An 18408-nucleotide genomic window follows, 5' to 3' on the forward strand; every position below is an offset into this window, starting at 1 on the left:
TGGCCAAGTTAGCCTGACCGGTATTTCTCTTAAACCCAGCATATTCCTGCCTCAGGGCCTTTGCACTCTCTGTTCCCTCTGTATAATCAATATTATACCATTTTTTATTTTTTCTGTTTCTCTCCCCAACTCCAACCCATCTTGTAAGTCTCAGGAGATTAGTAGCTTTATTGGTTTGTTACTAATTTACCCTTAAGATCTAGAATGGTGGCTGGAACATACTAATATAGGAATATCAATAGTAACATAAGAGAACAAAGAAAGTGTTTTAACAAAATGCACCCTCTTCTGAAGACACTGAGACTGCAAGATACAAATGGACACAAAAATGAAAACTACAACATATTTCATAGCTATTTTCTGGACTTGGTGATTAAATTTTACAGAATTTCAAAGTTCATTAAAAATTGCTCTTCAATAAATGTGACCACTAGAATAAAACTTAAATTAGTTCTCTATGGCATTCCATTATATTCCACGGGCATTTTGTTTCATAAAGGTAAATAAAAATATGACTTGAAGCTGACCAGTTCATCCTTCTGTTAGAAATCTCTGTGGAATAGACAGTAATATGTTTGTTATATATCAAAAGAGAGCTCTATAATTTTTTAAATCAAAAAGCAATATACAAGGTAGAAAGATACTCAAAATGTGGAAAATAAAAAGTGTGAATAAATATATTTTTCAGTTCTCAACTTTATGTGGTATTGTACTAAGATGACTAGTGTGAAATAAATATATTTCAGGGAAATAAGAGTTGAAATTCCTGCTTTATCTTTCCCACTTCCCATCAAAATCTCATGGAAAACTCATGTAAACATTTTTCAGTGAGATTAATTGTATGCCCTTGCTTAGATGCAATTAATTAAGTATTTGAAAAGAAGTTGTGACCATGTTTTTCAAAGTTGGCTGTGCACTAGAATCAACTGGAGGGCTGGTTAAAAGAGATACCAAGCTTCCCAGGTGTCTTGATTCAGAAGATCTGGGGCAGGGCCTGAGAATTTTCATTTCTCTCAAGCTCCAAGATGATGCCCGTGTCCCTGGCTCACGGACCATTCTTGGAGTACACCTGGACAAGTTGGTTCTGAGGGTTCCGTTTTCCCCTCCCATCTCTGGCCTATTTCAGGGCCATTCCATGACGTGACCGAGCTATGGATATGCACACAGTCGCACATGAAAAGTTTTTATTGCCACTGTTGTGTGGGTGACAATATCTCTACAGATATTTTCTTACACTCAGTTTATCTGTAAATGGACCCTCTCTTGGTGTTGACTAACAGAGGCTGGTCTGCTTTGACAATTTGCTTGAATACTGAACAGAAGCCTCCTTGATCCAGTTCAGTTGTGATCCTTGTTTACATCACCAACCCTACTCTCATGTCATCCCAAGAAAACATCAGTTTATTTGCATTGGTCCATTTAGTAACTAATAAATAGGCTTTTTTCTTAGATAGGTAATAAGAGTTTTTATGTTGTCCTAGATAAAACTCTCTGGATGTTTCATGTATACTGAATATTTCCCTTAGAATTTTTTAATATTATGAATTATTTCAAAATTAAGAAGAGTAAACCAGACCTATAGTTCTACTACCAATTTCCTAAAGACATAATACAAGAACAAAGGAATCCAGCCCTTTCCTCCCTCCTTTTCTGCTTCTCTTCCTCTCTTCCACCTTCCCAGAGAGAACCACATAAGTTAGTATTTTACTGCATGTGTTTTCATAAACAAAGAATCACTTTCCTGTTGTATTTCTGTTATTTTAATTTTCCTAAATAATATTATTCTCCCCATATCCTTCTTTGATTTGCCTTCTTTTACTTAATATTTGAAGTTGAAGATCTCAACATGAAGATTCAACGTGAAGATTCATGTCTTGTGCAAGCTATAGATCTAATGTACTCATTTTCACTCCATCATGGTATCTGGTGTATGACTATCAAATTTTTAACTCTTGGTGAATATGTAGGTCCTTTATAATTTCTTTTTATAATTACAAGTGATATCACTATCAGTACACCTGTATATGTCACCTTGAATACATAGATCAGAGATTTAATGAATGGAATTGTTGGGTCTTAGGATACATGAGTCTTCCATGCAACATAATGAGTCAGACATATTGGAAAAATGACCCTATTTAATGGCATCCCCCTATCCACACACTTTTTCCTAGAATAGCGTAACCCTAAGCTTGGCCATGTAATTTGCTTTGGCCAATTGGATAATAGTGAATGCAATACAAACATGGGCTTGAAAAGTGATTGTGCATTTCTACTTGTATCCTTGCATGATTAAACTTGCTCATTCTGTCTTCTCTGAGACATCTAAGAGAATGTGCCTAGCCTGCTAGAGAGTTAGAACAGACATATATGAGACATGTGGAGGAGAGAGCCCAGGCATATCAACAGCCATCCTAGACCAGGCTCCAGCCAGCCCAAAACCAACCATGTGACTTGGTGAGACTTATTAGACTTTTCTAGCTGACCTACTACTGACCACAGATGTCTGGGAGAGCCCATCAAAACAGTAAATGGTTCTTGTTTCAAAATACTCAAGTCTTGGGGTATTTGTTACATATTATTATTTGTTAAACACAGTCATTTGTTTTATTGTAGTGAGAGATAACTAATACACTTGATATTGCTAAATATTTCCCCTGGATATCACTAAATATTTCTCCAAAGTAGTTGAACCAATTTATACTCACACCAGCAAAGGTTTCCCACATCCCCCCAAACACTTGATATTATCAGACTTACTGTCTTCACCAATAAGATGGTTGTGAAACTATACCTTCCTATATAATACCATGTATGTGTGTTAGTCACTCAGTCTTCTCTGACTCTTTGCAACCCCATGGACTGCAGCCCTCCTGGCTCCTCTGTCATACCATAGAATAAACTATATTTTTAATGTTATCCCCATAATTACTAGTGAACATAAGCATATCTTCACATCCTTTTTGGTCATACATCCCCTTATATTTTGTACTTTTCTTTACCTAAGCATAAATAGACAAGTTAAAATTGCTCTAAGATCTTTAAAAATTAGATTTCCTGATTAAAAGAATGGGACTATGATCAATGGGAATCACTCTCCCAAAGATCTGATGGATCATATTAATTACTCTGACTAGTAGTAATAGGAGTTGTGTGTGTGTTGTATGTGTGTGTGTATGTGTAAGACAGATGCCATTATGATATCTAAGAACTGAGTAACATTGCTGCTGCTGCTGCTGCTGCTGCTAAGTTGCTTCAGTCATGTCCGACTCTGTGCGACCCCATAGATGGCAGCCCACCAGGCTCCCCCGTCCCTGGGATTCTCCAGGCAAGAACACTGGAGTGGGTTGCCATTTCCTTCTCCAATGCATGAAATTAAAAAGTGAAAATGAAGTTGCTCAGTCCTGTCCGACTCTTAGCAACCCCATGGACTGCAGCCTACCAGGCTCCTCCATCCATGGGATTTTCCAGGCCAGAGTACTGGAGTAGGGTGCCAATTGCCTTCTCCGGAGTAACATTGTTAGATTTGCCATAAACATGCCAGCAATAATATTCCCAGTTTTTTACCGAAGGCAGACAATTGCAGGCTGATTCTGTTTATTCCAACATTCTTATTTGTAATTGCAAGAATTAAAGTAATACACCCAGCTAGTGTACAAAAGAGTCAAATCTTCTGCCTCAAGGACAAGAGGCCTTTTCACTGTGAAGAGACACCTTCATCTGCTCTTTAATTGGTTAATCATAATAATGCTGTATAAAGAATCATCCAGATACACACTGATCACTTAGCTAAACATCATCATTCTCTGTTTTGCACTTGCTGTATTAAAGGAAATGTTTTAAAATTATATGTACATCATTGCTTTGGTGGTATAAATATTTTTAATCATATTTTCCAGATATCCCAGGGACCCTTTTCTCCATGAACATTACTCTGAAATTTCTTCAGAGCCTCTGAAAGTATTTAGACATTTTGTTCCCTCACTGGAACCGTAAAGCATTGTCCCTTCATTTCCTTTCTACGACACACATCTTGCACAGTGCCTGACATTTATTGGATGTTAGAAAAAAAAAAAAAGGCAATAAAAGTCCTAATAGCATTAGAAGTAATAGTACCAGAAGGCGGATGAAGGAAAACATAATATCACTTGTAATCTCATTTTACAGCCTTTCTTTCTCCTAGAACAATAGCTGTCATTTCTATTTTCTGTTACCTATACCTCCTAAGGAAGGGCCTTGGTGTGTCTTCATTTTTCTGTTAGAACAACACACATGTATTTTAGGATATTCCTTTGTTCTGAAAGCTTCACATTTCCTACCCTACTGCTGGCTAAGAACTCAGGAAGTTTGTTGTGCCGTGAATGGAGAGGTTGTGCATTTCAATGAGGCAAACATTGTTCAGTGGGAGCCAAAAATAACAAGGAAATGCCAGGAGGAAGAGCATGACACAGATCATGGCAAATAGCTCAAGACAAATAGCAAAGTCTTCGATTTGTGGTAGGCAGTTTTCTAAGAGCTGTGCATGAAATAGCTCATTTAATCTTCACCAAAATAAATAATCAAAATAAGAACCACGATTATCTCCATTTTACAGACAGGGAAATGAAAACAGTATTAAGAAACTGGCCAAGTTCACAAAGGGCAGGACCCATGGGGACCTAGTCACAGTTTCTCTCTTCATAGCACTTTCTAATCCTTTAGTCCACAGAGTTGACCAGATGTCCCTAAGACTTCAAGGACTCTTGTCCATGGGGTTGTCCTGGGGGTTCCAGGAGGGTGGTGTGATGAATAAATCATTTGCTGGCAGTCAGAACAGCAGAATTTCTTTTGTGGGACTGCATGAATTCGGGCCACTAAAACAGTGCTGAATTGCTAAATCTGGGTGAATCTCACTCACATCAGATGTCATACAAGGTCACGGCTCCTGGCTGCCAGTGATCAATGGCTACCCTTCGGCTTGGTCAGTGCTCATCTCTTTGCAGGGGGCCTCTGGGGGCTGAAGCACCTGAGGTAATGGGGGTGGCAGAGCCATCCTCTACCCAGTGAGCACTCTGCAGCTGGTCCCCAGGATGGACACTTGCTCCTCCCTCAGACTCATGCTCTGTTGAGTAAAAGGTTGAATACACCTATCTTCTCCATAGGGTTTGCTGACCATTGGGTCTCCACTGTAACGGACCTTCACTCCATGTGGTGGAGTGATGCTTTCTGAATAAGCCTTAAGTCATGCCTCACGAGGGATGGACCACAGTATGTGCTCCACCTCAGGGCCCTTCACCCAGCCTTCCTGCTGGTATTGTTGAATGGAGATTAGGAGATCACATTCTAGAAATACAGTGACCATAGCCTCAAGAGTTTAAGAGAAGAAATGGTTGGAAGATATGCTGTTCTATTTTTAATCTATAATATGCCCAATCATAAATTCAACAATATCAGAAAACAATCATCATGTATATGTCCCTGCAAATTCTAAGCAGGACTTACAGTTGAGGTGGTCCTTGATGAAGCATGGCAATGACCTTTGAAAGACTCCAGTACTTATGGTGGCATGATGGATGATGGACCATGATGATGGACAGATGATAAATCACCTTCAGGGAATACATGGTATCAGGGATCTGCAGAGTTAAAAAGTGTCTATATTGTTTCCAAATGCTATTATCCAAACAGATTATGAAAAATCCGGTTCTTCATGGTGCTCTGAGTAATAACAGAGTTTTCACTTTTTTTTTCTTTTGTAGTGATAAATACAAAATTAGCCCAGAATAGTGCATCTAACAATAAGAACATGAAGAGATAATTCCTGGACCTGAACAGAAGGAGATGATACCTAAACGATGCAGAGTCTTCCAAAGCATTGATTGGATAACAACCAAACACATAGGCACCCCTTCTCCACCTAGTACTCTAAATCTTCATCAATATATCACTATAAATCTTCATCAATATATCACTATACATGTCAGATAGGCCTATTCATTTTCTAAAATCTTTTAAAATCAAACTGTCTATATAGATAGGGATCCTGTAAAAATTATCAGGAGTCCCACATACCCTCAACACATCTCTTAACCATTATTTTAGTGGCCAAACAAAAGCACACAGTTTAACCATGGGAAGCCCACAATGGAGAGAGCCCTGCAGTCAAAGGCAGAAGGAATGGACACATGCAGGGATGAAGAACAGGGATACTACTGAAGTCTCGTACATCTTGTACATCCCGAGTCTATTTGCTTTCTTCCTGATCACCCAGCATCTTCAGACCTTTACTTCTCCAAGTTGCTTCCCTTGTCTTTTTGCACTTCCTCACTGTATGGGGGGTGTAGGTTGTTCTCACAGTACCAAACCTCTGGGGTGCTTGTTTCAGAAGTCCTCCCCCTCCCTTCACTTTCCTCCCCTTCTCCCCTACCCCTGACTCTCCTCTCATATCTATTTCTAATTTCAATAAATATTTATTAGGTGCCTACATGTGCCAACACTGGAGTGATGAGACCAGCCACAGCTGCAACTCCTGCCTATCACAGAAGAAAGGCATTTAAAAGGTAATTACAATTCTCCCTGGGATTACATTAGCCCTCTATTATTAGCCCCTACCAGAGTCATAGCTCTAGTTTGACACTTTACATGAAGTGCCTTGAAACTTAAGTGAAAGCATAACCCATATGTTTACACTGCTAATTTCAAGGTTCAGATTGATTCCTGTCCTTATTCTGTACCAAGAGCCACATTTCCTCATTCTCATTCTCTCCATAGTAAGGAACACACACACGTTAAAGAAAAAAAAAAAAAAGAGAGTAAATTTAATTATGAATCTGAACGTAGTGTCACATTCATTTCAATCTTATGGAAAAGCTGGTTAAACCTCCCAAAGGATCCCTGTCTGTGTCACAACATCATCTTCCTTGTGACAGATTTCACATTTCTTTTATATCACAGGGTAATGACTAAATTGCTGCTCCGGGAAATGGTATTTGGCTAAAGGGAAAAATATTGGTGCAGGGGGAGAGATTTGTGCTGTCTGAATGCCTAGGCCAATTTCTGATCTGAAGAAAAGAATACAAATTATGTAATGAATCAATATATCCCCCACACCACAGTAGGAAAAATGGGTGGGTGGGCTATTCCCAGATGAGATATACTGTAGAGTAGAATATGGTACCCATTCATGGCCATTTTCTATTATATGCATGCCATGCAATTTTTTTTTAAAGAAAGAGGAAAAGGGAAAAGTGCCTTTTATGCCAAACATATATCAGATAATGACATACAATGAAATGCACGTATCTTTTGGGAGAAAAAGAGAAGCTATTATATTCCTTTGAGTGACATAATGCATCAAAGAACTAAAAGGCTCCCTTCAACACCATAATTTTCTTCAAAAACTTTCTGGAAGCATTTCACCACTGTAACATATCCCCATTAAGACTAATATTATCTATAATAATTTGGAAGACTATAGATTGAACTTTAATACAATCCTTCATATCTAGTTCCTTGCATACTGATCAGAGAACAACAACGAATTCTGCAAGCCAGAACACCCACTGCCAGAACCTCATAATAGCTCCACGTTTCTCTACAGACACTTCACAACTGGTGATTCTTTACATTCATCCATTCCTATTCAGCAAATATATATGAAACACCTACTCTGTGCCAAACCCTCTTCTAGGATTGAAGAGAAAATGGTAACAAGAAGGATGACATCTCAGGCTTGATGGAGCTTCTACTGGGCAGAGAGATAAAACTTGGAAACAAATAAATTTATGGAGCAAGAAGTACACCAAAGAAAATAAAGCAGGGGTGAGGGATGGGGAGTGATGGCTGGAGATGGGACCTACATTAGACATGATGGTCATGGAAGGCCTCTTGGAAAGGGAGCTGAGACATGGAAGATGCAGGAGGCAGCCAAGTGGAGTCGTGGAGAAGGAGTGTCTGATGGAAGACATGGAAGATCAGGTTGCTAGGAAAGTTTGAGACCCTATCCCACTCCCATGCCTTTATTTTGGAAAGTCATGAGAGAACCTGTCCCACTTCCATGCCTTTTATTTGTATCTGTAGCACACACCAGCCTCTGGCACCCTTCCTTCTACCACCCTGGACCTGCAGCTTCTCTCAGAGGTCTTCTCTTGGGCTCCTGAAGCCACTTTAGGCACAAAAAATCAGAATTCTATGTCTCCTGAGACAAACTGAAGACAGTGACTGATTAAGAGGTGTGAAAGCCCAGCTCTGTGATCCTGAGCACGGAGGTCTCTGCAGTGTAATTTCTGCACTTCTGAGATTCCTGCAGGACCAGAGGAGGCAAAACTTTGCCTGGAGTCACACCTTGCTTGGCTCCTTCCTCTTCCCTGGACTTGCTTCTTCTCTACACTCCCTGGTTTCTCCTGGGAGCACGTGTTCAATGACTCACCTTCATTTAAAACCTTACTGTCTGGTCTGTTTCTGGGGAAGCAGCCCTAAGTCATCCTCCAAGCTATCATGAGCTCCTGAACCTACATCATATGTCATGGCACATGTGTTTCTGAGTGCTAGTTGTGGGAAAAAACACTGAGGATGATGATGATGGTAATAATGATGAGGAGGAAGAAGAGGAGGATGGCTTCTGGTCCCGGCTCTCCCACCATGTAATCGTGTGACCCTAAGCAAAGTCACAGCCCTGGGCTTCAGTTCCTTATCTATAAAATGGAGAGACTGAACACATGGTGACCTCTGGGGAACTTTTCCTAGTACAAAATAATATGTTACATACATGTGTTGGTAGGAATGATGCACTGATATACAATCGCATACACTGCACACACCTAGAGAGATAATGGCATTACACCAAATGGGATGTGGAGGGATTAGTGAGAGACTGGGCCAGGAAGCAGTGTCTGCTCACTTTTGTGAGCAGTGATGAAGAACAGCTGGTTAAGCCCAAGGGGGTGATCAAGGCAGGTTTGTTGGGAGTCAGGAGGGTTTTGGTGCAACCATGGTGGCTCTACCTTGGACTTGAGTAATACTGGAAGACAGGCAACCCAATCAAGGAAGAGAAAGATGAAGGATCCAAAGGAGAACACACTTAAATGTCCTCTGGATGGGAGAAGCAGAAACGAGAGGAACCATAAATAAAACAGCCAAACGATAATCCCTACTGAGTCACTGGACGGGGACATGCCCCATAATTCCTGCTACACCTGGCTAGAAAGTATCTTTCAAAGCTAACAAAAAGGCAAAGACTGAGAACAAGCAGAAAACATCTCAACCTGACACTATGCAAAAGAAATAACTCTTTGTATAACAAGTTATTCAGAACTTCTTATTGATTATTACCATAACAACAATTTTGTTGTTGTTGTTCAGTCATCCAATTGTGTCTGACTCTTTGAGACCTCATGGACTGCAGCATGCCAGGCCTCCCTGTCCCTTACCATCTCCCTGGAGTTTGCCAAGTTCATGTCCATTGAATTGGTGATGCTGTCCAGCCATCTCATCCTCTGATGTCCTCTTCTCCTTCTGCCTCAATCTTTCCCAGCATCAGGGACTTTTCCAATCAGTCATCTGTTCATATCAGATGACCAAAATACTGGAGCTTGAGCATCAGTCCTTCCAGTGAATATTCAGAGTTGATCTCCCTTAAGATTGACTGGTTTGATCTTCTTGCTGTCAAAGGGACTTTCAGGAGTCTTCTCCAGAACCACAGTTGGAAGGCATAAATTCTTTGCGTTCCGTCTCCTTTACAGTCCAGCTCTCATGGGACCGTATGTGACCACTGGGAAGACCATACCCTTGACTATATGGACCTTTGTCATCTGCTTTTCAGCACAGTGTCTAGGTTTGTCATCGCTTTCCTGCCAAGAAACAACCATCTTCCAATTTCATGGCCGCAGTCACAGTCTGTAGTGATTTTGGAGCCCACGAAGAAGAAATCTGTCAGTACTTTCACCTTTTCCCCTTCTATTTGCCATGAAGTGATGGGGCCAGAGGCCATGATTTTAGTCTTTTTTAATATTTAGTCTTAAGCTGGCTCTTTCACGCTCCTCATTCACCCTCATCAAGAGGCTCTTTAGTTCCTCTTCGCTTTCTGTCACTAGAGTGGTATTATCTGCATGTCTGAGGTTGTTGATGCTTTCCTGCCTATCCTGATTCCAGTTTATAACTCACCCAGCCCAGCATTTCTCCTGATGTGCTCAGTGTATAGGCTAAACAAACGGGGTGAGAGCAGACAGCCCTGTCCTACTCCTTTCTTGATTTTGAACCTATTGGTTGTTTCATACGGGCTTCTACCCACATACAGATTTCTCAGGAGACAGGTAAAACGATCTGGTATCCCCATCTCTCTAAGAGCTTTCCACAGTTGGTCATTATCCACACACTCAAAGGCTTTCGCATAGCCAATGAAATAGAGATAGATGTTTTACTGAAATTCCCTTGCTTTCTCAGCAATCCAGTGAATGTTGGCAATTTGATCTCTAGTTCCTTTTTCTTTTCTAAACTCAGCTTGGACATCTGGAAGCTCTTGTTTCACATAATGCTGAAGCCTAGCATGCAAGATTTTAAGCATGACCTTACTAGCATGGGAGAGGAGTGCAACTGTCTAATGGTTAGCACATTCTTTAGTACTACCCTTCTTGGGAACTGGGATGAAGATTGGCATTTTCCAGTCCTGTGGCCACTGCTGGGTCATCCAGATTTTCTGACATAATGAATGCAAAACCTTGATGGCATCATCCTTTAGGGATTTGAATAGTTCTGCTGGAATTTCATCATATCCACGAGCTTTATTAACAGCAGTGCTTCTTAAGGCCCACTTGACTTTGCACTCCAGAATGTCTGGCTCTGGGTGACTAACCACACCATCATAGTAATCTGGTTCATTAAGATCTTTTTTATACAGTTCTGTGTATTCTTTCCATCTCTTCTTGATCTCTTCAGCTTCTGCTCTCTCTCTATCATTTTTATCCTTTATTGTGCCCATCTTTGGGCAGAATGCTCCGTTGATGTTTCCAACTCTCCTGACAAGATCTCCAGTCTTTCCCCTTTTGTTGTTTTCTTCTATTATTAAGCATCGTTCATTGGAGAAGGCCTTCTTGTCTCTTCTAACTATTCTTTGGAACTCATACACAGCATGGATCATAGCTTCATTGAGTTATGCAAGCCCCTTCTCCACAAGACAGTGATCCTTGAGTAGGTAACAACTATTACAGTTAGAAAAAATAGATCTAAAATTAGCTGTGTGGTATCAGTGACATTACTGAGTCTTAACTTTCCAGCTCTGTAAAATGGGGAAACTATCTGCATATCAAACGGACAGAGTCGGGTTACAGAGCTGAATAGTTGGCAGGGGTTGGGAAGGGTGTGAGGAAAGGGGAAGCGAAGTATGTAATGAATGGCTCAGAATTAGCCCTATTTAAGCCCTAGCTTCCTACCCTTTGCTAGCTATGTAACCTCAGGCTAGTCACCCAACCTTCAGTCTGGTTTTCTCTACTTGAATATGAGACAACAACTGTGCGTACTTCAAAATGATCAGAGAAGGCAATGGCAACCCACTCCAGTACTCTTGCCTGGAAAATCCCATGGATGGAGGAGCCTGGTAGGCTGCAATCTGTGGGGTCGCGAAGACTCGGACACGACTAAGCAACTTCACTTTCACTTTTCACTTTCATGCATTGGAGAAGGAAACGGCAACCCATTCCAGTGTTCTTGCCTGGAGAATCCCAGGGACAGGGGAGCCTGGTGGGCTGTCATCTATGGGGTCCCACAAAGTCGGACACAACTGAAGCGACTTAGCAGCAGCAGCAGCAGCACAAAATGATTACATGTGAGGCATCTCTGCCCAATTCGTAATGTATGTGCTCAGTACAGACCATTCCCTTTGGCCACGTCTGCCAACCAAACTTTTTCTGAAATACATAAAAGATGTCAACAAGCACCTCTTCTGGCACAGACAGCTCCTTTCCATGGCAATGGCTTCTCCCTTCCCATCTCATGACTGCTTCTGTCCTCACTACTAACATGGTGACTGTTGCCTCTGTGATAAACTACCAGCTATGGACTTGGTTTTCTGGTTTATTTTTTGCCTTGTTTCTCGGAGCACAGACTCCAGCACTTACTCCCTGTTCAACACATAATGGCTGTGGATGTGAGACCCCCCACCACACACACTGTGCTGGGCTGCAGCCTTAGGACCCCAGAGCCAGACACACCACTCTGAAGAGGGGACAGCCTTGCCCTGACTTCAGTTAAAGCAAAAAGCATGACATACTTAACTCTCCTGTGCTTCCTGCATCCTTTTTCATATATTTGATCTTGTAAGGGGAAAAAAAAAAGAAAACCACATCTTTATATCCCCAGGCATTTTGTGTCCTTATCTAAAATTAGCACAGTTTCTACTCTGCTATTTTAGGAAATGCAGGACAACCACCACTCTTCAGACCTGTTGGCTTAACCAGCTTTATGCAACAGGGTCGGTGGAGTATGTGTGTGTGTGTGTTCAGTCCCTGAGTCACATCCAACTCTGTGCAACCCCATGAACTGCACCATGCCAGGCTCCTCTGTCCTCACTGTCTCCTGGAGTTTGCTCAAATTCATGTCCATCGAATTGGTGATGCTATCTAACCTTCTTATCCTCTGCCATCCCCTTCTCCTTTTGCCTTCGGTCTTCCCCAGCATCAGGGTCTTTTCCAATGAGGTTCAGCCAAAACCTGAAGCTGCCAGGCTGCTCATTCTCTTCCATTTACCCACATAGTTAGCAAGTATGTGATTATTGGGTGCAGAGGTGAGTAGAAAGGACTCATGAGATAAGGAAATGATGCTGTGACTAAGAGAGGGAAGATGATGCCTGAGGCCAGAGTCCCCAGAAGCATCCCCAGAAGAGTGTTAGATGGGGATTCTTGGTAAGAGAGACAGAGTGCTCAGAGGGACCTGGTCAGGAAGGAATAGATGCAGGAGAGACCAGGGGAAGAAGGCAAGGAAAGAAGTGTTTTACGTGAAGCCTACTCTCAGCTTGACCCCATAGGGAGTTCTGACATGTGTGTGGCACCCAGAACAGTCTGTCACTGGCTGAAAGCTGCCTCAGGAGACAAATCTATCCATGAAATGGAGTCACAAACATGGAGAATAGACCGGTGCTTGCCAACAGAAAGTGGCTTAAGTGAGAGACGTAGTGGGAAGGAGGCTAGCAGATGTGAGCTTTTCTATACAGGATGGACAGACAACAGGGCTCCACTGTATAGCCCAGAAAACTAGATTTAATATCCTATGATAAGCCATAATGGAAAAAATACAAAACAGAATATAAATAACATAAATGTAAACCGTAATGGAAAAGAAGAGATAAATAACTGAATCATTTTGCTGTACAGCAGAAATTAACACATTGTAAATCAATTATACTGCCAATAAAAGTATTACAATTGAAAATAAAAAAAGAGAAGAGCATAACCTTCAGACATTTCTAACTGGTGCAGCTCCTGGAAACTGAAGGCAATTCTCTCAGAAAAAGGGGGTGTCTAGGAGCCAACACCACCTGCAGCCAACAGCCCCTGCAGCCAGGAGGAGCAGCCTCATACAGGTCATGGATGGCAAAAGTAACAAAAACATCAGCGCAGTTTTTTAAAAGCCAAAGAATCTTTAAGTTCAAAGAATCTACATGTATTAAAATGTCCATCACCAATATTGGTCCTTATGTGAGACAGATACTCAGTGATTAAACTAAATAGCAATGTATTGGGGATGGAGTGAACTGGGAGAAGACCTATCTCTTAATCTCAGAGTGGGGACATCGCAGTTAATAGGACATTTGGTGTTGTTCAGTCAGTCATGTCTGACTCTTTGTGATCCCATGGACATAGAGCTTTTTATTTCAGAAAAATGAAAAATTACACCTAATCAAATATGAGGATTCTGTCTTATCTTACTTTTTCTCATCTCTGGCAGTAGATAAATTGTGTGGAAAGGAAGAAAATTATTGCAGTTGGTATTAAAAACAGGGGATTTCTAATTTCAACTTGGTCACCTACTGATTTCTGTCTCTTGTAGATGAGTCTCAGATGAACAGAATCTCAGTAAATTTCCAAAACAGAAATTATATTAACTGACGCCTAACCCCTGGTGTTCTTGTGAGGTTCAAATGAGTAATAATGCACCAGAAAACAAAGCTGTGTCTTTTGAATGCAATGGACAAACCCCAAGTGCACGGGCCTGGGGGAAGGAGTTGATTGTGCGCCAACACTATCAGAAAGCTATGACAGACTGGGGTGGTCTGGCCACACCGGCTGGCACCACTCACGTCAGACCATGGGACTCCCCGTCTCTGCCTCTCATCTCCCTTCCCCTCCTGATGTCAACTCTGTCCTCATGAACTGGACTGTCTTTCCCAATGACAGAAAACAGCCTTGACATTTACCACCCGAGAGACAGAAGTCTCCTTCCCTTGGTTCTTTGTTATTCTTGCTCAGTTGAATGTGACTCTTTGAAACCCCATGATCTGTACCATGCCAGGTTTCCCTGTCCTTCACTATCTCCCAGAGTTTGCTCAACTCATGTCCATTGAGTCAGTAATGCCATCCAACCATCTCATCCTCTGGCACCCTCTTCTCCTCCTACCTTCAGTCTTTCCCAGCATCAGGGTCTTTTCCAATGAGTTGGCTCTTCACATCAGGTGGCCAAAGTATTGGAGCTTCAGCTTCAGTATCAGGCCTTCCAATAAATATTCAGAGTTGATTTCCTTTAGGATTGACTCCTTGATCTCCTTGCAGTCCAAGGGACTCTCAAGAGTCTTCTCCAACACCACAATTCAAAGGCATCAATTCTCTGGCACTCAGCCTCCTTTATGGTCCAACTCTCACATCCATACATGACTACTGGAAAAACCATAGCTTTGACTATATGGACCTTTGTCAGAAAAGTGATGTCTCTGCTTTTTAATATGCTCTCCCTTGGTTCTTGCTGCTAGGACTGTTTTGATTGCACACACTCTAAACCCTGTACAAGAGATAGCAGTGGGGGCCAGTGTTTGGCAGCCAGTCTACGATGTTCACTTGAAATTGAGAAAGAAATAGTTTCCCGAAGGAAGGGCTGGTCCCAAAAGAAAGCAAAATTTCAGGGAGACCAAAGAGGAATATCCACTGAGATGCCAGGTGTGGTGTCAGAACATAGGCGCTCAAGTGTCTTTTTTAATGGATTGTGTCCTTGGGCATATCGATAAATCTATCAGAACATCTTCTTCAAGGACCAAATGGCAACACTGCAATATATTTCACCAGGATGGTCGAGGATTAAAATAGACAATTTATGGGTAAAGATGCTTTGTAAGATGTAATGTGCCTTCAAAAATTATAGTAAAGTATTATTATGAATTATTGTGCATTAAATACAAAGCACTTCCAAGACACACTTGTATGTATGCTTTTTTAGATCAGTTTTTAGAATAATTTTTTTTAAAGAAAGTGTTTAATCCCTGTCATCTCAAAGTTTGCAGCTTTTTCCAACACTCCATGAGAACATAAAGACAGACACTCCTAGGAAACAGCCTTGACTAAAGGTGGCGCTACCTTTAATCCCTCGTCTCTGTAGGGATCGACACTGGGAACCATTCAAAGAAGTGTCAATTCTACAGTTTTCTCCTTTCATTCTGAGAAATCGAAAGTGAGCCCAGCATAAAGCATTTGCAGCTGTGTTGGGAAAATGAGCTAGTCACGCCTCGGCAATTTATGACCAATTTTCCATTAATAAGAGAGAATAGAGTGTGGCTCAATCATTTTACAATACAAACACTTGTTCTTAAGAATGGGAGAGACAGAATACAATAGTTTTGTTCTGTCGCTGAAAGAGCATTAACTCAATATTGTGTATCTTTGAAGAAAAACATTTAGATGGCATTAAGTGGTGGGAAGGTAAGTTTTGCAGGAAAATACTTATCAGTACATGCATTAGAGGGAGAAGGCAATGGCAACCCACTCCAGTACTCTTGCCTGGAAAGCCCCATGGTCAGAGGAGCCTGGTAGGCTACAGTCCATGGGGTTGCGACGAGTCAGAGACGACTTCACTTTCACTTTCACTTTTCACTTTCATGCCTTGGAGAAGGAAATGGCAACCCATTCCAGTGTTCTTGCCTGGAGAATCCCAGGGATGGGGGAGCCTGGTGGGCTGCCGTCTCTGGGGTCGCACAGAGTTGGACACGACTGAAGCGACTTAGCAGCAGCAGCACATGCATTAGAAAGGCCGGCCAGAGTCCACAGGTGAGAGAAGGGCATGAGGCCAGGACTGGAGTAGAGGTAAGAGGGAAAATGGGGAGGAGAGTTGGAAGCGGGCTGGGGAGTTTCAGGACAGAAGTCCAAGACCAGGTCTCAGCTAAGTGGTGAATTCCGGTAGTCAGGAGCCCAGAAGAACCACAGGTAAACTGAAGTCTAGGGGAGGCGCACCTAAGAATCAGGATGGAAAACTGAAACCAGGACACATATGATGCTAAAAGCCCAGGATGGCCAGTTTGTAAAGTTCAAGGCAAATTAAGAAGTAAAGAGATAGGACTGGGGTCAGGTGACTGAGATAAATCCCATCCAACTGTTGTTCCAGCCAGAAACTTGTAACAGATCCCCCAAGACAAGTCCTCATCAGGCTAACAAGGAAGTCAAAGCTGATTGGAAGAAGCACCATGTGTGCAGAAAACAAGGGCAGAAATTACTTCACAGTCTGAGGTGGGAGAGACCAAGTTAGATTTCCCAGCCACATGGCTGCTTTTTGCGTGGCTTCCATTGAATCCACTCACCTGACAGGGCCTCTGCATCCTCCATGCAGCATCCTGAGCCATGCTTGTCATAGGTTTGATTCTCTCCAAAGAGGACCTAGAGTCAAGAATGTGGGTCCCAGTTGTTTATTCAGGAGGTGAAGCAAAGGAGACCCATGAGGGATAAGGAAGGGAAGCCGGAAGGGGAAGGAGTTAATTAAGAGGCTATTAGTGAGCAGGTGAGCTTCGTGGGCCCCTAGTGACTGAGGAAAATCTCACGGAAGCATGAAAAGGTGGCATGCTTCTGCATCAACTCCCATCCTCATGAATTTCTTCCATGATGTGCAGCACCCTGGCACTTCCACTTCCAGACTCTCCTTAGCTAAAGAGACACCACACGAGACAGAGAAGATGCCAAAGCTGTAGGTGACACCCAAGTGGACCGAGGAGTCCAGGGCAGGGCAGGGCAGAGCCCAGGACCCACCACACAGGCCTAAGCATCTGTGAGCCCTCACTCAAAGGCTTCTCTCTAGCGAATTCCAACTTTATAACTTGGCACTGCTTACCAAGAATCAATTGGGTTTATTCCCAAACATGTTGGAGTTATCATTGTTATCGTTATTATATAAGCAAATGAGGCTTACGTAAATTAAATATATACAACCCATGAAATATGAGTGTATAAGGAAAGAGATGAGTCAGTGAAAAATAAATCAAATTCTTCAGAACTGCTTGATGAACACGAGCCTGTAAAAGTTCATGCAAACCGTCGGATTACTGTGGCCGAGAGAACTGTGAAGGACTTGGGGGGAAATTATAACAATTGAGAAAGATTATTCAATCAGATTTCTTTGCAAGCCACTTTATTTCTTTCTCCAATGTAAAGAAACTGGAGTTGCAAACCTTAGGGGATGCATTAAGGGTGTAATTTATTAAGAGAGACCACATATAGTGCCAATTAAGAGAAAACACCTTAGCTTTACATCAAAGATTGGCAAATGAATGTCAGTTTATATGTTTTATGCTAAAATAAAAACGTTTAAGGCACGTATGAATCATTTTTTATGACTTCTTGCTTTTTGTGATTTTGTTTTCAGTGAATCAAGCAACTACTAGCCTCGCCTAGCACGTGTTGCAGGACACACACCTCAAATCCAACCCCAGGAAAATGCTCTGAGACTACGGCTCCATTTCTTCCACAAAGGCAGCTTCTGGGCATGTTTAAAGGGTCCCCCACTCCACTAAAGTGCAATGTACCAGGAACAAGCACTTCCTCAGTGGTGCAGAAATTGGGCTTAAGTTTCCAAAAGGCTAAGATCTCACTCTGGGACCTGTTTCACGTGCGCTCAGTCCCTCAGCTGTGTCCGACTCTGCAACTCAATGGACTGCAGCCCCCCCAAGCTCCTTTGTCCATGGGATTTTCCAGGGAAGAACACGGGAGTGGGTTGGCATTTCCTACTCTAGGGGATCTTCCCGACCCAGGGATTGAACCTGCATTTCTTGCATCTCCTGCATTGTCAGGAGGGTTCTTTACCACTGTGCCACCTGGGATCACAAAGAGTAAAGAAGAGAAAGACTAATGAAGTCAAGTGAAAGCTGAAGAAGAGTCTTTGAGCTTAGCTACTGTGCCTCAGTCAGCCTTGTAGTTATAAGGGGCACAGCAGCATTATTTCAAGGATTAAAAGGGGAACACCAAACAAACCTTT

General features: G+C 42.1%; 2 long non-coding RNA genes across 2 annotated transcripts in view; one reads left to right on the plus strand and one right to left on the minus strand.

Annotated features, from left to right (window-relative positions):
* The window catches only part of LOC123464910, a 116975-nt gene extending 100040 nt beyond the window's left edge, over positions 1 to 16935 (minus strand). Inside the window, exons 1-2 of the long non-coding RNA XR_006640014.1 lie at positions 16745 to 16935; positions 5482 to 5615 (exon numbers count right to left, since the gene is read on the minus strand). This is a non-coding gene — a long non-coding RNA (uncharacterized LOC123464910). The remainder of the gene's footprint in view (positions 1 to 5481; positions 5616 to 16744) is intronic.
* Positions 16936 to 16961: 26 nt separating this feature from the next.
* LOC123329290 lies at positions 16962 to 18004 on the plus strand. The gene is made up of 2 exons (XR_006544704.1): positions 16962 to 17124; positions 17800 to 18004. It is a non-coding gene; the product is annotated as an uncharacterized LOC123329290 (long non-coding RNA).
* The last annotated feature ends 404 nt before the right edge of the window (positions 18005 to 18408 follow it).

This window comes from Bubalus bubalis, chromosome 14, assembly GCF_019923935.1.
Source record: "Bubalus bubalis isolate 160015118507 breed Murrah chromosome 14, NDDB_SH_1, whole genome shotgun sequence".
In the NCBI taxonomy this organism is placed as follows: domain Eukaryota; kingdom Metazoa; phylum Chordata; class Mammalia; order Artiodactyla; family Bovidae; genus Bubalus; species Bubalus bubalis.